At 41.0% G+C, this 13,346-nt stretch overlaps 1 long non-coding RNA gene across 1 annotated transcript; it reads right to left on the bottom strand.

Moving 5' to 3' along the window:
• Positions 1-1,500: 1,500 nt before the first annotated feature.
• LOC133570094 (uncharacterized) lies at positions 1,501-13,231 on the bottom strand. The gene is made up of 3 exons (XR_009810048.1): positions 13,189-13,231; positions 12,798-12,870; positions 1,501-1,547 (listed from the first exon to the last, which is right to left on the bottom strand). It is a non-coding gene; the product is annotated as an uncharacterized lncRNA (long non-coding RNA).
• Between the last annotated feature and the right edge of the window lie 115 nt (positions 13,232-13,346).

The following is a 13,346-nucleotide window of genomic DNA, read 5'->3' as shown; positions in this document are numbered from 1 at the left end:
ACCAAGTCAAGTATTTAATATATAAATATATATATATAAGAAATACTTGACTTTCAGTGAATTCTAGCTATATGTATATATATATATATATATATATATTTATTTTATTATATATATATATATAAATAAAAGAAATACTTGAATTTCAGTGTTCATTTATTTACACATATACACACACATAACACTCATCTACTCATTGTTGAGTTAAGGGTTGAATTGTCCATCCTTGTTCTATTCTCTGTCACTATTTTTCTAACCATTCTGATGATGCATTCTGCTTCGTCTCCAGTTGTGCACTGCACTCTCTAAAAGCTGTAGATGTTATTGTCACATTAAATGTACAGTAGAGGGCAGTATTGTCCTGTTTAAGAGTGTCACAACATTGCTGTTTACGGCAGACAAACTACTTTACGATAGATGAAAACGTGACTGCTGCTGTTTTTTGTTATTGCCGCGCTGGTAGGACGTTAATGAAACTGCCTAACAATAAACCCACATAAGAAACCAAGAACTCGCCCTCGATCATTCTACAGTTATAACGTGATTGGGCAGGCACGCTGTTTATATTGTGGGAAAGCGGACGTGAAAACAGGCTGTCGACACGTCACTCAGGTCCGCCTGAATTTCGGGAGATTTTCGGGAGAAAATTTGTCCCGGGAGGTTTTCGGGAGAGGCGCTGAATTTCGGGAGTCTCCCGGAAAATCCGGTAGGGTTGGCAAGTATGCTTGATAAGGATGTGATGGCTCAATTTTCTGTTTAATACAAAGCCAAAACAACAACTAGGAAAACTGTCCTCGTTAGACAAAAGGCTCATACACTGTCACTAGCACAGTGGTGCACTCACAGTTTGAAATCACAAAACTCCCTCACTTTAAAAGCCAGATTGATACAATAATTAGGAATAAAAAATAAAATCCACTTTACCTTGTAGGTTAATATTTGTTGCAAAGGGAAGGGGCCGAAGCATATTTTTTCTTCGGTAAATCGAAAAGTTCGTACAAAGAGGGGTTGGTAAATCGAGGTTACACTATGCTATTAAAATCACAAAGCCCAAATTGTCATTTTGAACGGATTTCATACTATATTGCCAATATTATACATGTTAACCACTCCTTCCACCATCCCCACTGTGTTCCTTTTTATTATTATAATCATCAATCAATGTTTACTTTTATAGCCCTAAATCACAAGTGTCTCAAAGGGCTGCACAAGCCACAACGACATCCTCGGCTCAGATCCCACATCAGGCCAAGAAAAAACTCAACCCAATGGGATGCCTGAGTGAGAGTCAAAGCAGATGCACATTGAGCGAATAAAAACCTCCCTGAAATGGTCCTTGTGAATGATGTAAGTCATTGACACTTATGAAAATGTGAGATTTCACAGGAAGCAATAATGGGCGAGGAATGATCCATTATGGTTGCATCGTTTTATGATGTGTCTCTCCCATTCTGATGATGCACATGATTTGAGAGTTTCATATAGTGGGAGCACCACATCGCCGCCCCTCAGAAATGATGTTGACGCAAGGATGATGCAAAATGGCTCTGGAAAAAAACAGAAAAAGAAAAGGCCATTAATACGACATAGGCTCCAAAAATATGCACAGGAAATTATATACGGAGCTAATTATTACAAAGTGTAATGTATCAGTGTCAACTCGCTTCATAAATACTGTCTCCTATAGAAAATTATATTATAAATGTTAAAATTATTCTTAGTGATTAAATAGTTGTTTTGTACCATAAAGCAACAACCAAAGATAGCAAGTATTTAAAGCAGGGGTCCCCAAACTGCGGCCCGCGGGCCGAATTTGGTCCCCCCGTACCCAAAATCCGGCTCACAGGAAGTCCCAAGTTACATTTTTTATTTTTTTATTATTATTATTTTTATCTTATCTTTCTAATCCATTTTTCTACCGCTTGTTACTCTTGGTATCTCCTAGCCGTTCAGGCAAATCATATTGTCTAAAAATGAATTTTCCCATTGATAATGTGACAATGTTAAATGTTGATGAACATCAATGTTAATTGATGTTAAATGACAAAACTGATTAAAAGACAATGTGTGTGTGTATATATATATATATATACAGCCTGGCCCCCGGACAAACCTTTTTAACCCAATGCGGCCCCCGAGTCAAAAAGTTTGGGGACCCCTGATTTAAAGGGTACGAGTTCATAATATTGGTATGCAAACACCTGCCTGAAATGATCAAACAAGCAACAAGGTTTGAATGTCCTCCTGAGAGCCAGCATCCTCTGCAGGGGACATTTGTGTTTTACATAATACAGTAGGAAGAGGATTCGTATGACCCCGTTCACTGCGGTTTACCTGACACATGAAACGTGACGAATTTATGCGGTGCACGATCCACTTTAGCCGCCAGATGGCAGTAGAGTGTTGAATATCTTAAAATGTATTTTGTGGCAATTGCAACTGTGATCACAGCGTCAGTTGCTATGTAGAATGGTGCTTTCCATAATTTTCAGCAGACTCCATTGTAAAATGATTAACCCCCCACCTTCCTCTCATGTGGGTTCCACCCAGGAATGAGGCCATATGAATCCCTTCCATACTGCAAGTCTGTTTTTTTCTATTATATGTTACTCCTACAGAAGAAATGTTTCGAACCAGGGTCCACAAATCCTCAGTGACGAAGAGTAATTTGAACGGTGCTAGTCAAAAAGAGCCGAAAGTCACGGGCTTTCAACTCATTGTCCAGCACAGCTCTTAAGGCATTGAGAAGTAAGGTCTACACCAAGTACTGTCGGACAGCCGCACCAGCTAGCATCTGTTGGTGTGCTTCAAGTTACCTACACGAATACAAACATAGAATGGTAGTACAAATATAATAAGAAAACAATGTCAACTTCCCAAAGTTGGGTTATGGATATTTATTTATGCCCCCCGCCGCCGTCATCCAACAAAATCAAACAAACATGACAAAACCACACAGATTTATCCACATACAGTACTCTGATCAAGGAACCAAATAATGATATTGTTTGAACATTTTGGATTGTTTCTTTTTCAAATGTAATCTCCTTAATACCTAGAGCCAGATGAGGTGGTTCGGGCATCTGGTCAGGATGCCACCCGAACGCCTCCCTAGGGAGGTGTTTCGGGCACGTCCGACCGGTAGGAGGCCACGGGGAAGACCCAGGACACGTTGGGAAGACTATCTCTCCCGGCTGGCCTGGGAACGCCTCGGGATCCCCCAGGAGGAGCTGGACGAAGTGGCTGGGAAGAGGGAAGTCTGGGCTTCCCTGCTTAGGCTGCTGCCCCCGCGACCCGACCTCGGATAAGCGGAAGAAGATGGGATATTTTGTATTGTGTAAGCATACTTGGCTTTGGATGCTACATACCATAAACATATCTGTCTTGTAATCTTGTTTGATTACAGGTGCTGTGAGAAAAAATGTGGTGACAAGGTCAGCCACGGACGCTGAGGTCACCAAACACGCCATCAGGTGGTTCAACCTGGCGGCGGACCGGGCAACCAGGAGGAATAGAAATGTATCAATCAAACAATCTTTTATTGAACTTCTTGTCATTCACCAGTTATTCATTTTCTGATATGTTAGCTGTGCATGAAGCAGCATTTCGTTGAAGTTGTAGCCTAATAGATTAAATATGTATATTTACTATATTTACTATTTATATATATTTATACATTATATATTTACTTTATAGAGTGACTGACCATTTTCTGTTTCTGCCTATTGACAATATTGTTAGTTTAAAAATACAAGGCAATGCATATGTAAGCCTATATTGCTGTAGTAGGGCCGAGTGAATTTTTTTAGTTTCCTATTTTATCCTACAGCAAGAACAGAAGGGATTTTGAAAATAAGATAAACGGGTCCAAAACGGAACCGGGCCAGATGAGCCAGGGTTTTTATGAGTCCGTTGCTGGTCCGCGGCGCACCCGTCGCGGAGGTTAGGTTTTGATCATGGATGCGGAGCGGATCCAGCCCGGCGCCACGGCGGGTCCACGCCACGCCTCCGTGGCGGATCCATTCCTGAGAGCAAGTGGACGCCGATACGGGTCCGTTTCGCGGATCCGTTCCGGAAAGCGCGATACGTCCGCGGGGGATCCGCCGCGGAGTCTTTTTGCTGTGTGGGACGGTACAAGCTAAAATTTGAGTTACACGCTTCCCCGACATTAGTTATATAGCAAGTGTCATAGTGAACCCCGTAAGATTCGCCCCAAATATCTGGTTTTACTCACTAGCATTAGCTTATAGCTAGAGATTGACATTACTTTATTTTTCCAATCATAGGGTGGAGGTAAGTGAGCAGAATGAGTTTTACGCAGGGGTGTCAGACGTGCGAACCTGCGAACAGGTTTTATCCGGCCCGCGGGTTGAGTTTGCTAAGGATAAAAATTAACTGAAATTTTTTAATGAAAGAAACTGCTGTTCTAAATGCATCCACTAGATGTCGCAATAGCAATTATTTGTAATTTTGTAGATTATGCTACATATGTAAAAAAATAAATAAACCACATGTTCGTGCACCAGTCGAGGAAAATGAGCACACTACATAAATAACGTCCTGTAATTTGATTTTGATATTATTTTTTTTATCTTGATGGGTTCAATCCCAGACTCGGGATCTTTCTGTGTGGAGTTTGCATGTTCTCCCCGTGACTGCGTGGGTTCCCTCCGGGTACTCCGGCTTCCTCCCACCTCCAAAGACATGCACCTGGGGATAGGTTGATTGGAAACACTAAATTGGCCCTAGTGTGTGGATGTGAGTGTGAATGTTGTCTGTCTATCTGTGTTGGCCCTGCGATGAGGTGGCGACTTGTCCAGGGTGTACCCCGCCTTCCGCCCGATTGTAGCTGAGATAGGCTCCAGCGCCCCCCGCGACCCCAAAAGGGAATAAGCGGTAGAAAATGGATGGATGGATGGATTGAAAATTAACACCAATGAGTTGACTGATGAACATTATCACATAATTTATTCAGAAGGTATGAATAACGACAAATAAAGGTAGATTACTATTTGTAAATGGCAGCAAATTGTGTTCATGAGAAAAATGCAGTTCTGTCATGTTACGTTTTTTGTGCCTTTATTTTGAAGAGCCCACTCTTATTCTGTTACTTCCTTTATTGCTGATGCTTGACTTCCTTCTGCTGTTCCGTCTGACATCAATAGCATACGGTACACACGTTACTCCAGGACTGGTAAAGCATGCTGACAAAGATATATTTCTCATATTCTGTGGGAACATTGGTGAGAGGTTATTTTATTGTGCCTCGTGTTTGTGTTGTTTATATGTCACATTTAAGGAGAGTCACTACGAGCTGTGTGTGGAAGCTAGGCTAACTCGCTGAGCAAACGTAGCGCCCTTGGAAGCGGAAAGAGATAGGAGGAGACTAATGGTTTTATTTATTGTAAAACAAGTGGTTCATTTCATTTAAAACAAACGGGAAAATATCATTATTTATATTTACTAAAAAATATTTGTTTATAGTTTTAAAAAATGTAAACATGATTTCTAGTTTTGCCTGGACGCAAAATCATACTACCTTCAGGTACCAATAGTGTTGTAACGATACTAATGTTTTGGTACCGGTACCACATTTATTTCGATACTTTTCGGTACTTTTCTAAACGAAGATTATTTTAACAAAAAATCTTAGGGTACATTAAATGTTTACTGCAGTTAAGTCTTTAAATAAAATAGTGAACATATTAGACAAGTTTTCTTTTAGTAAGTAAACAAACAAAGATTTCCAATTAGTTTGCTGACGTATGCAGTATCATATTGTGTCATTTATCATTCTGTTATTTTGTCAAAATGATTAAGGACAAGTGGTAGAAAATTAATTATTAATCTACTTCTTCATTTACTGTTAATATCTGCTTACTTTCTCTTTTAACATGTTCTGTCTACACTTCTGTTAAAATGTAATAATCACTTCTTTTTCTGTTGTTTGATACTTTACATTCGTTTTGGATGATACCACAAATTTGGGTATCAATCCGATACCAAGTCGTTACAGGATCATACATTGGTCATATTCAAAGTCCTCATGTGTCCAGGGACATATTTCCTGAGTTTATAAACATAATATACATTTAAAAAAAACAAGATGTTTTGATGCCAAAAAACCCCCCGACGTAATCATAGTAGTATCGACTAAATACATGCCTGTACTTGGTATCATTAAAGTGGATGTTAGGTGTAGATCCACCAATGGCGTTTGTTTACATTTTGATGCCGGTGAGCTACGGTGTGTAGTGAAGCATGTTTAGCTATTCCTCGTCCTGCCTGGATGATACTTGTAAGAAACGTACTTTATTCGTCACCATGGAGACCAGGATTAGTGATTTAGAAGTAGCTAAAACACTGCTGACAGCGGATGGACGTTAGCCGCTAGCTAGCTAGCCATGTCTTAAAGCATCTCTTCCTGAGGGCGTTTCAGTGTTATAGCTTCACCTTTATCTTTAGTTTTTAAGCCAGAATGCGTCCGTTCTCCCTTTTCTGTCTACACACTGTGTCTGCTTGTAAGTACTCTGTGATTGTGCACTGCCGAACATGCTCGTCTGCTCGTAAAACCAGCAATGCTATGACGTGACTAAGACGTGGGGCCGGGGGTGCGGGACCGGTACTTTTCAGAGGCGATATAGTACCGAATATGATTCATTAGTATCGCAGTACTATACTAATACCGGTATATCGTACAACCCTAGGTACCAATAAAGAAACACTGACTTGTGACGACCGATGCTCACAAAACTATGCATGCTGTTTGCTCTCATCTCCATAATAAAAATGTGACGCAGTAATGTTCCATCATTTCTCTATGGGAGACATCGGCAATAGATTTCCCAATTAGCCCATTTCCCCTTTGTTGTTTGTCCCTGAGGCTCAGAGAAATTAGCTTTTGCTTCGCCCTTTGTCTCCCATCTCTATTAGCTCTGTGTACTTAGTGGTTCATTGTTTGACATGGGAGTTGCCTTTTAATTTAAGCAAGGAGCTTCCTTTAATCATAGCAATAGCATGAAGAGAATGTGTTGCAATTTTGTTGGAGGTGGGGGGCTTCAAAGAATGCGTCTGTGGGACATCTATAGCCCTAAGCTGTAATGTCTCAGAAGTCTTTACATTCACACTGTGACCACAGTGGGCTACCGAGACAAGTGACCCCGGCGGCCGACTTTGCAGCATTCCGCAAGACCCTCAACTCAAACCTGGTCCGACACTTTAATTGGAGAGATTAAAAACAAAGAAAAGACGGAGCAATAACGACTCAGTAAAACAACATTGTGGGTACGTGTATTAGTTGATAACAATGCACAGCAACAACCTGCTCCGGCTGTGGAAACGACAATGCATTAAATGTCAATTATGCTATACAACAGAGTGGAAGCAAACTTCCTAGCGTCGGGCTGTTGATCCGTTGCAAGGAAACTGAGGGCAGTCCGCAGCAAATTAGAGACTGTAGAGTCGAGATCAATCGATATGTTTTTTGTAAGTAGTCAAGGAGACCAATAACGGATATTTACAGTTAGAGATGCTACCTCAGTAGAAGCATTTAAGTACCATCTTAAAACTCATTTGTATACTCTAGCCTATAAATAGACCCCCCTTTTACACCAGTTGATCTGCCGTTTCTTTTCTGCTCTGCCCCCCTCTCCTTTGTGGTGGGGGGACACAGGTTCGGTGGCCACGGATGAAGCACTGGCTGTGCAGGGTCGGAACCCAGGGTGGACCACTCATTGGTTGGGGACGTCTCTGTGCTGCTGACCTGTCTCCGCTCGGGATGGTCTCCTGCTGGCCCCACTATGGACTGGACTCTCACTATTATGTTAGATCCACTAGGGATTGGACTCTCACACTATTATGTTAGATCCACTATGGACTGGACTTTCACTATATGTTAGATCCACTATGGACTGGACTCTCACACTATTATGTTAGATCCATTATGGACTGGACTCTCACTATTATGTTAGATCCACTATGGACTGGACTCTCACTATTATGTTAGATCCACTATGGACTGGACTCTCACACTATTATGTTAGATCCATTATGGACTGGACTCTCACTATTATGTTAGATCCTCTATGGACTGGACTTTCACTATTATGTTAGATCCACTATGGACTAGACTATCACAATATTATGCTAGATCCACTCGACGTCCATTGCACCGGTCGCCCTCTAAGGTTTCTCATTGTTATCCCACTGTGTTGAGTTTTTTCTTGCCCTGATGTGGAATCTGAGCCGATGATGTCGTTGTGGCTTGTGCAGCCCTTTGAGACACTCGTGATTTAGGGCTATATAAGTAAACATTGATTGATTGATTGATTGATATTTGGAGCCAATATTCATTTGCAGCATAAGTTAGCTAAACACACTCAAATAAAACCCTGTCCGTAAATGAAAACATATTTCGTGGGAATGATTGACAATGGGAGTCATTTTCATTCTTAAATGAATGACAAAAAAAAATAAATGGGATCCAGCACAAAGCTCTACTGTGGAGCATCGTCCAGATCTGGCACAGTGTGAAGGGGATTCATATGGCCCCATTTGTCGGGGTTTACCCGACACATGAAACAGGAATAATTGGGGGCGCACTATCCACAGTAGAATGTTAAATAACTCAAAATGTGTTTTGTGGCGTCAGTTGCTATGTTGCGTGGCATTTTCTATAATTTTCAGCAGTCTGCATTGCAAAATTGCCTGCTTAGTGGCCTTGTGGTTAGAGTGTCCGCCCTGAGACCGGTAGTTCGTGAGTTCTAACCCCGGCCGAGTCATACCAAAGTGGGACCCATTACCTCTCTGCTTGGCACTCAGCATCAAGGGTTGGAATTGGGGGTTAAATCACCTAAATGATTCCCGAGCGCAGCCACCGTTGCTGCTCACTGCTCCCCTCACCTCCCAGGGGGTGGAACAAGGGGATGGGTCAAATGCAGAGAGTAATTTCACCACACCTAGTGTGTGTGTGACTATCAGTGGTACTTTAACTTTAACTTTAAAATGATTAACCCCACCCACTTTCCTCTCACGTGAGATCCACCCAGGAACGGGGCCATATGAACCCATTCCTTACTGTCGAGGAACAGGATAAGCTACTGTTAGCTTGTGTGTTCATTTCTGTCATTTCGAGCCATGTATCTTCAAAATGTACAATGACACAACAATGGCATCCCCACGGGAGCAGCTGTAGTTTACTTCACACAAATGTATTCATTGAAGCATCCGTCTAATTTTGGATAAGCTATGAACTCTATTAACATTAATATTACACATTATTTTACTCTATTAGAAAATGTTTACCAGACTATCAGTAATTGACTAACAGACTATCAGTAATTGCTGAGACTCACGTACCATTCACACAGAAATATGTGAATGGTACGTTAATGTTAGCTCAATTTGTTGTGTAGCTAGCTTGGCCTTCTAATGTAAATAGCATCACCGTCCTCTGGCCAAACAATGAAGGGTTTTCCTAAAAAAAAAAACTAGTTTTAATTGGATCAGTACCTACTGTGTTTGTCAATGGACAGTGAGTTATATAATTCGTAATTAAATTTGCGATGTCGGTCGTAACGTACCTTGTATCCTTGAGCCTCTATTATTTTTTCTATTGTACAACTTGAGCGCAGGCATTTATATGATGTAGAGTAAACAATCCTTTTATTGCCAGTATATACACGCAAACATCCAGGAGCATTAAAAACTGGGTAAAAGTTTAACTTTAGCCAGCATGTATAGTTTCAGACCTGTATGTCAGCCAGGCTTCTCTTCTCTTTTGTCTGCTCACATCTTCGCCTTCTTCCTTAGTGCCGAAAACAAACCACGGTGAGTCGCCGGTATCGCTATATGTTGTGTTGTGGTGACAGTCACTCAAAACAGATGGCTTGTGGCGGTCACCGATGTCCACAGTGCACAATAAAAGCAAGAAAGCTAAGAAACCACAAAACATTTCAGCCGGGCGGGGGCGAATGCTTCCTGAGCGTGAGGAGGCGTGGTGTGGAGAGGTTCATGTGCATCCAACAACTGCCTCTTAAAACGAACTGTTTTAAAAGGGAGAAAAAAATGGCTTAAAAATAGGTCTGTAAACATCCATCCATCCATTTTCTACCGCTTATTCCCTTTGGGGTCAAAATCTATGCAATTTTTTTCATGGTACCCTATGTTGCCAAAAGTATTTGGCCACCTGCCTTTACTCACACATGAACTTGAAGTGCCATCCCATGGAATTGTCCAAAATGTTTTGGTATCCTGGAGCATTCAAAGTTCCTTTCACTGGAACTAGGGGGCCAAGCCCAACTCCTGAAAAACCAACCCCACACCATAATTCCTCTTCCACCAAATTTCACACTCGGCACAAAGCAGTCCGAAATGTAGAATTCTCCTAGCAACCTCTAAACCCAGACTCGTCCATCAGATTGCCAGATGGAAAAGCGAGATTCATCACTCCAGAGAAGGCGTCTCCACTGCTCTAGAGTCCAGTGGCGACGTGCTTTACACCACTGCATCCCACGCTTTGCATTGGACTTGGTGATGTTTGGCTTAGATGCAGCTGCTCGGCCATGGAAACCCATTCCATGAAGCTCTCTGCGCACTGCACGTGGGCTAATTGGAAGGTCACATGAAGTTTGGAGCTCTGTAGCAACTGACTGTGCAGAAAGTCTTTGCACTATGCGCTTCAGTATCCGCTGATCCCTCTGTGTCAGTTTACATAGCCTACCACCTGGTGGCTGACTTGCTGTTGTTCCCAAACTCTTCCATTTTCTTATAATAAAGCCGACAGTTGACTTTGGAATATTTAAGAGCGAGGAAATTTTACGACTGGATTTGTTGCACAGGTGACATCCTATGACAGTTCCACGCTGGAAATCACTGAGAGCGGCCCATTCTTTCACAAATGTTTGTAGAAACAGTCTCCATGCCTAATTGCTTGATTTTATACACCGGGCCAAGTGATTAGGGCACCTGATTCTCATCATTTGGATGGGTGGCCAAATACTTTTGGCAATATAGTGTATGTAGACCACCATGAAGTGTTTTAAAACCTTTAAACAACAATTTATATACAGGATATACAAGTGATGGGGGGCATCACGATGAAGCAGTGGTAAGTGCTCTTGTCTGACAATAAGAAGGTCTTGGTTCGATTCCCGGGCTTTGGGACATTGACCTTTTCAATACGCTGATTGGCAACACTTAATTGGCCCTAGTGTGTGATTGTGAGTGTGAATGGTGTATGTCTATTTGTGTTGGCCCTGCGATGAGGTGGTGACTTGTCCAGAGTGCAGTTGGGATAGGCTCCAAAAGGGACAAGCGCCAGAGAATGTGGATGGATGGATAAGTAATGGGTCCCAGCTCCATCTCGCTATCTGTCTCGGAGGTCCTTGCCTTGGGAAGGATGAAGAACCCTGTTCTATAGTGTATGTCCTCTATTTTAGCCAAAGTTTTTCACAGTTTTCTTGTGTACTAGATGCAAGTTCATGTGGCTGCGCAATTGTCTGTTGTGTAAACTTTACTACCCAACACTGTAGGGTTGTATGGTATACCGGTATTAGTATAGTACCGCGATACTAATGAATCATTTTCGGTACTATACCGCCTCTGAAAAGTACCGGTCCGCCATTGGTGGATCTACACCTAACATCCACTGTAATGATACCAAGTACAGGGGCGTATCTCGTCGATACTACTATGATTACGTCAATATTTTTTGGCATCACAACATCTTCTTTCGTTTTTTTTAAATGTATATTATGTTTATAAACTAAGGAAATATGTCCCTGGACACATGAGGACTTTGAATATGACCAATGTATGATCCTGTAACTAATCCAATCCAATCCAACCACTTTATTTATATATCACATTTAAACAACAAATGTTTCCAAAGTGCTGCACAACAATATTAAAAACAATATTGAAAACAATATTCAAATATTATCCTTAGCTCCACCAATGACTGAATAAAAATAAATAAATATAAAACCAATATAAAAATAAATATGATTAAAAACGATTTTAAATTTTACTACTTGGTATGGGATTGATACCCAAATTTGTGGTATCATCCAAAACTAATGTAAAGTATCCAAACAGAAGAATAAGTGATTATTACATTTTAACAGAAGTGTAGATAGAACATGTTAAAAGAGAAAGTAATCAGATATTAACAGTTAATGAACAAGTAGATTAATAATACATTTTCTACCGCTTGTCCTTAATAATTTTAACAAAATAATAGAATGTAAAATGACACAATATGTTACTGCATACGTCAGCAGACTAAATTAGGAGCTTTTGTTTGCTTACTTACTACTAAAAGACAAGTTGTCTAGTATGTTCATTATTTTATTTAAGGACAAACTGTCATGTCTTTGTGATCATGTTTTGTTTTGGTTATGTTTGGTTTGGTTTTTGGACTCTATGCACTCTTGTTTCTTTTGTTTCCATGACAACCCATTAGTTTTTACCTGTCCTCATGTCACGCACCTGATTCTTTTGGACTCACACACCTGTAATTAATCATCTTCAAGACTATTTAAGCCAATAGTTGCCAGGAGGTCAGCCTGGCGACATTAACTCTGTTTGACTTCTGCTACCCATGTTACCCATGCTACCATAGTTCCATGCTAAGTGAGTTTTGTCTATTTTCATGTTCCAAGTAAGTTTTTGTTTATTGTCCATAGTTTTGCCTTTGTGGTAGTTTTTGTTTCTTAGCCAAGTTTATCTCCGCCTTGAGCGTGCCTTTTGTTTGTACCCTTTTTGTAGTTAGTGTTAAAATAAAATGACGTCCTTACCTTCACGCCATGTCCACTTCTATTCTTGCATCTCGGGAAAACAAACACTCCATAGTCCACGTCCTGACACAAACTTGCAATAAGAAACATGTTTAATGTACCGTAAGATTTTTTTGTTAAAATAAAGCCAATAATGCAATTTTTTGTGGTCCCCTTTATATAGAAAAGTACCGAAAGGTATCGAAATAATTTTAGTACTGGTCCCAGTACCAAAATATTGGTATCGGGACAACACTACAACACTGTAAGAGCTGTGCTAGACAATGAGGCAACAGCCTGCGGCTTTTAACACATTGGCTAGCACTGCTCGACTTAACTCTCCATCAGTGGGAGATTGTGGTCGCCAGTTCAAGCCAAGTAAACAGATTTTTCTCCACGTTTGCTTGAATACCTCGCCGTGTAAACGGACCCTTGGCTCCAAAATAGGAAGGCTTAAACAGGCTTCCGTCTGGACAGCTTACAAAGGGTGTGGCAAGGACCTTTAGAGATTCCCCTGTGTGCTGGACTTGAAAGTTTCTGTCTGTGTGAACTTTACATCAAACGAACACG

The sequence above is a fragment of the Nerophis lumbriciformis genome, linkage group LG27 (genome assembly GCF_033978685.3).
Source record: "Nerophis lumbriciformis linkage group LG27, RoL_Nlum_v2.1, whole genome shotgun sequence".
In the NCBI taxonomy this organism is placed as follows: Eukaryota; Metazoa; Chordata; class Actinopteri; order Syngnathiformes; family Syngnathidae; genus Nerophis; species Nerophis lumbriciformis.
The sequence above is the reverse complement of the archived record's forward strand: the minus strand, read 5'-3'. Positions and strand labels throughout refer to the sequence as shown.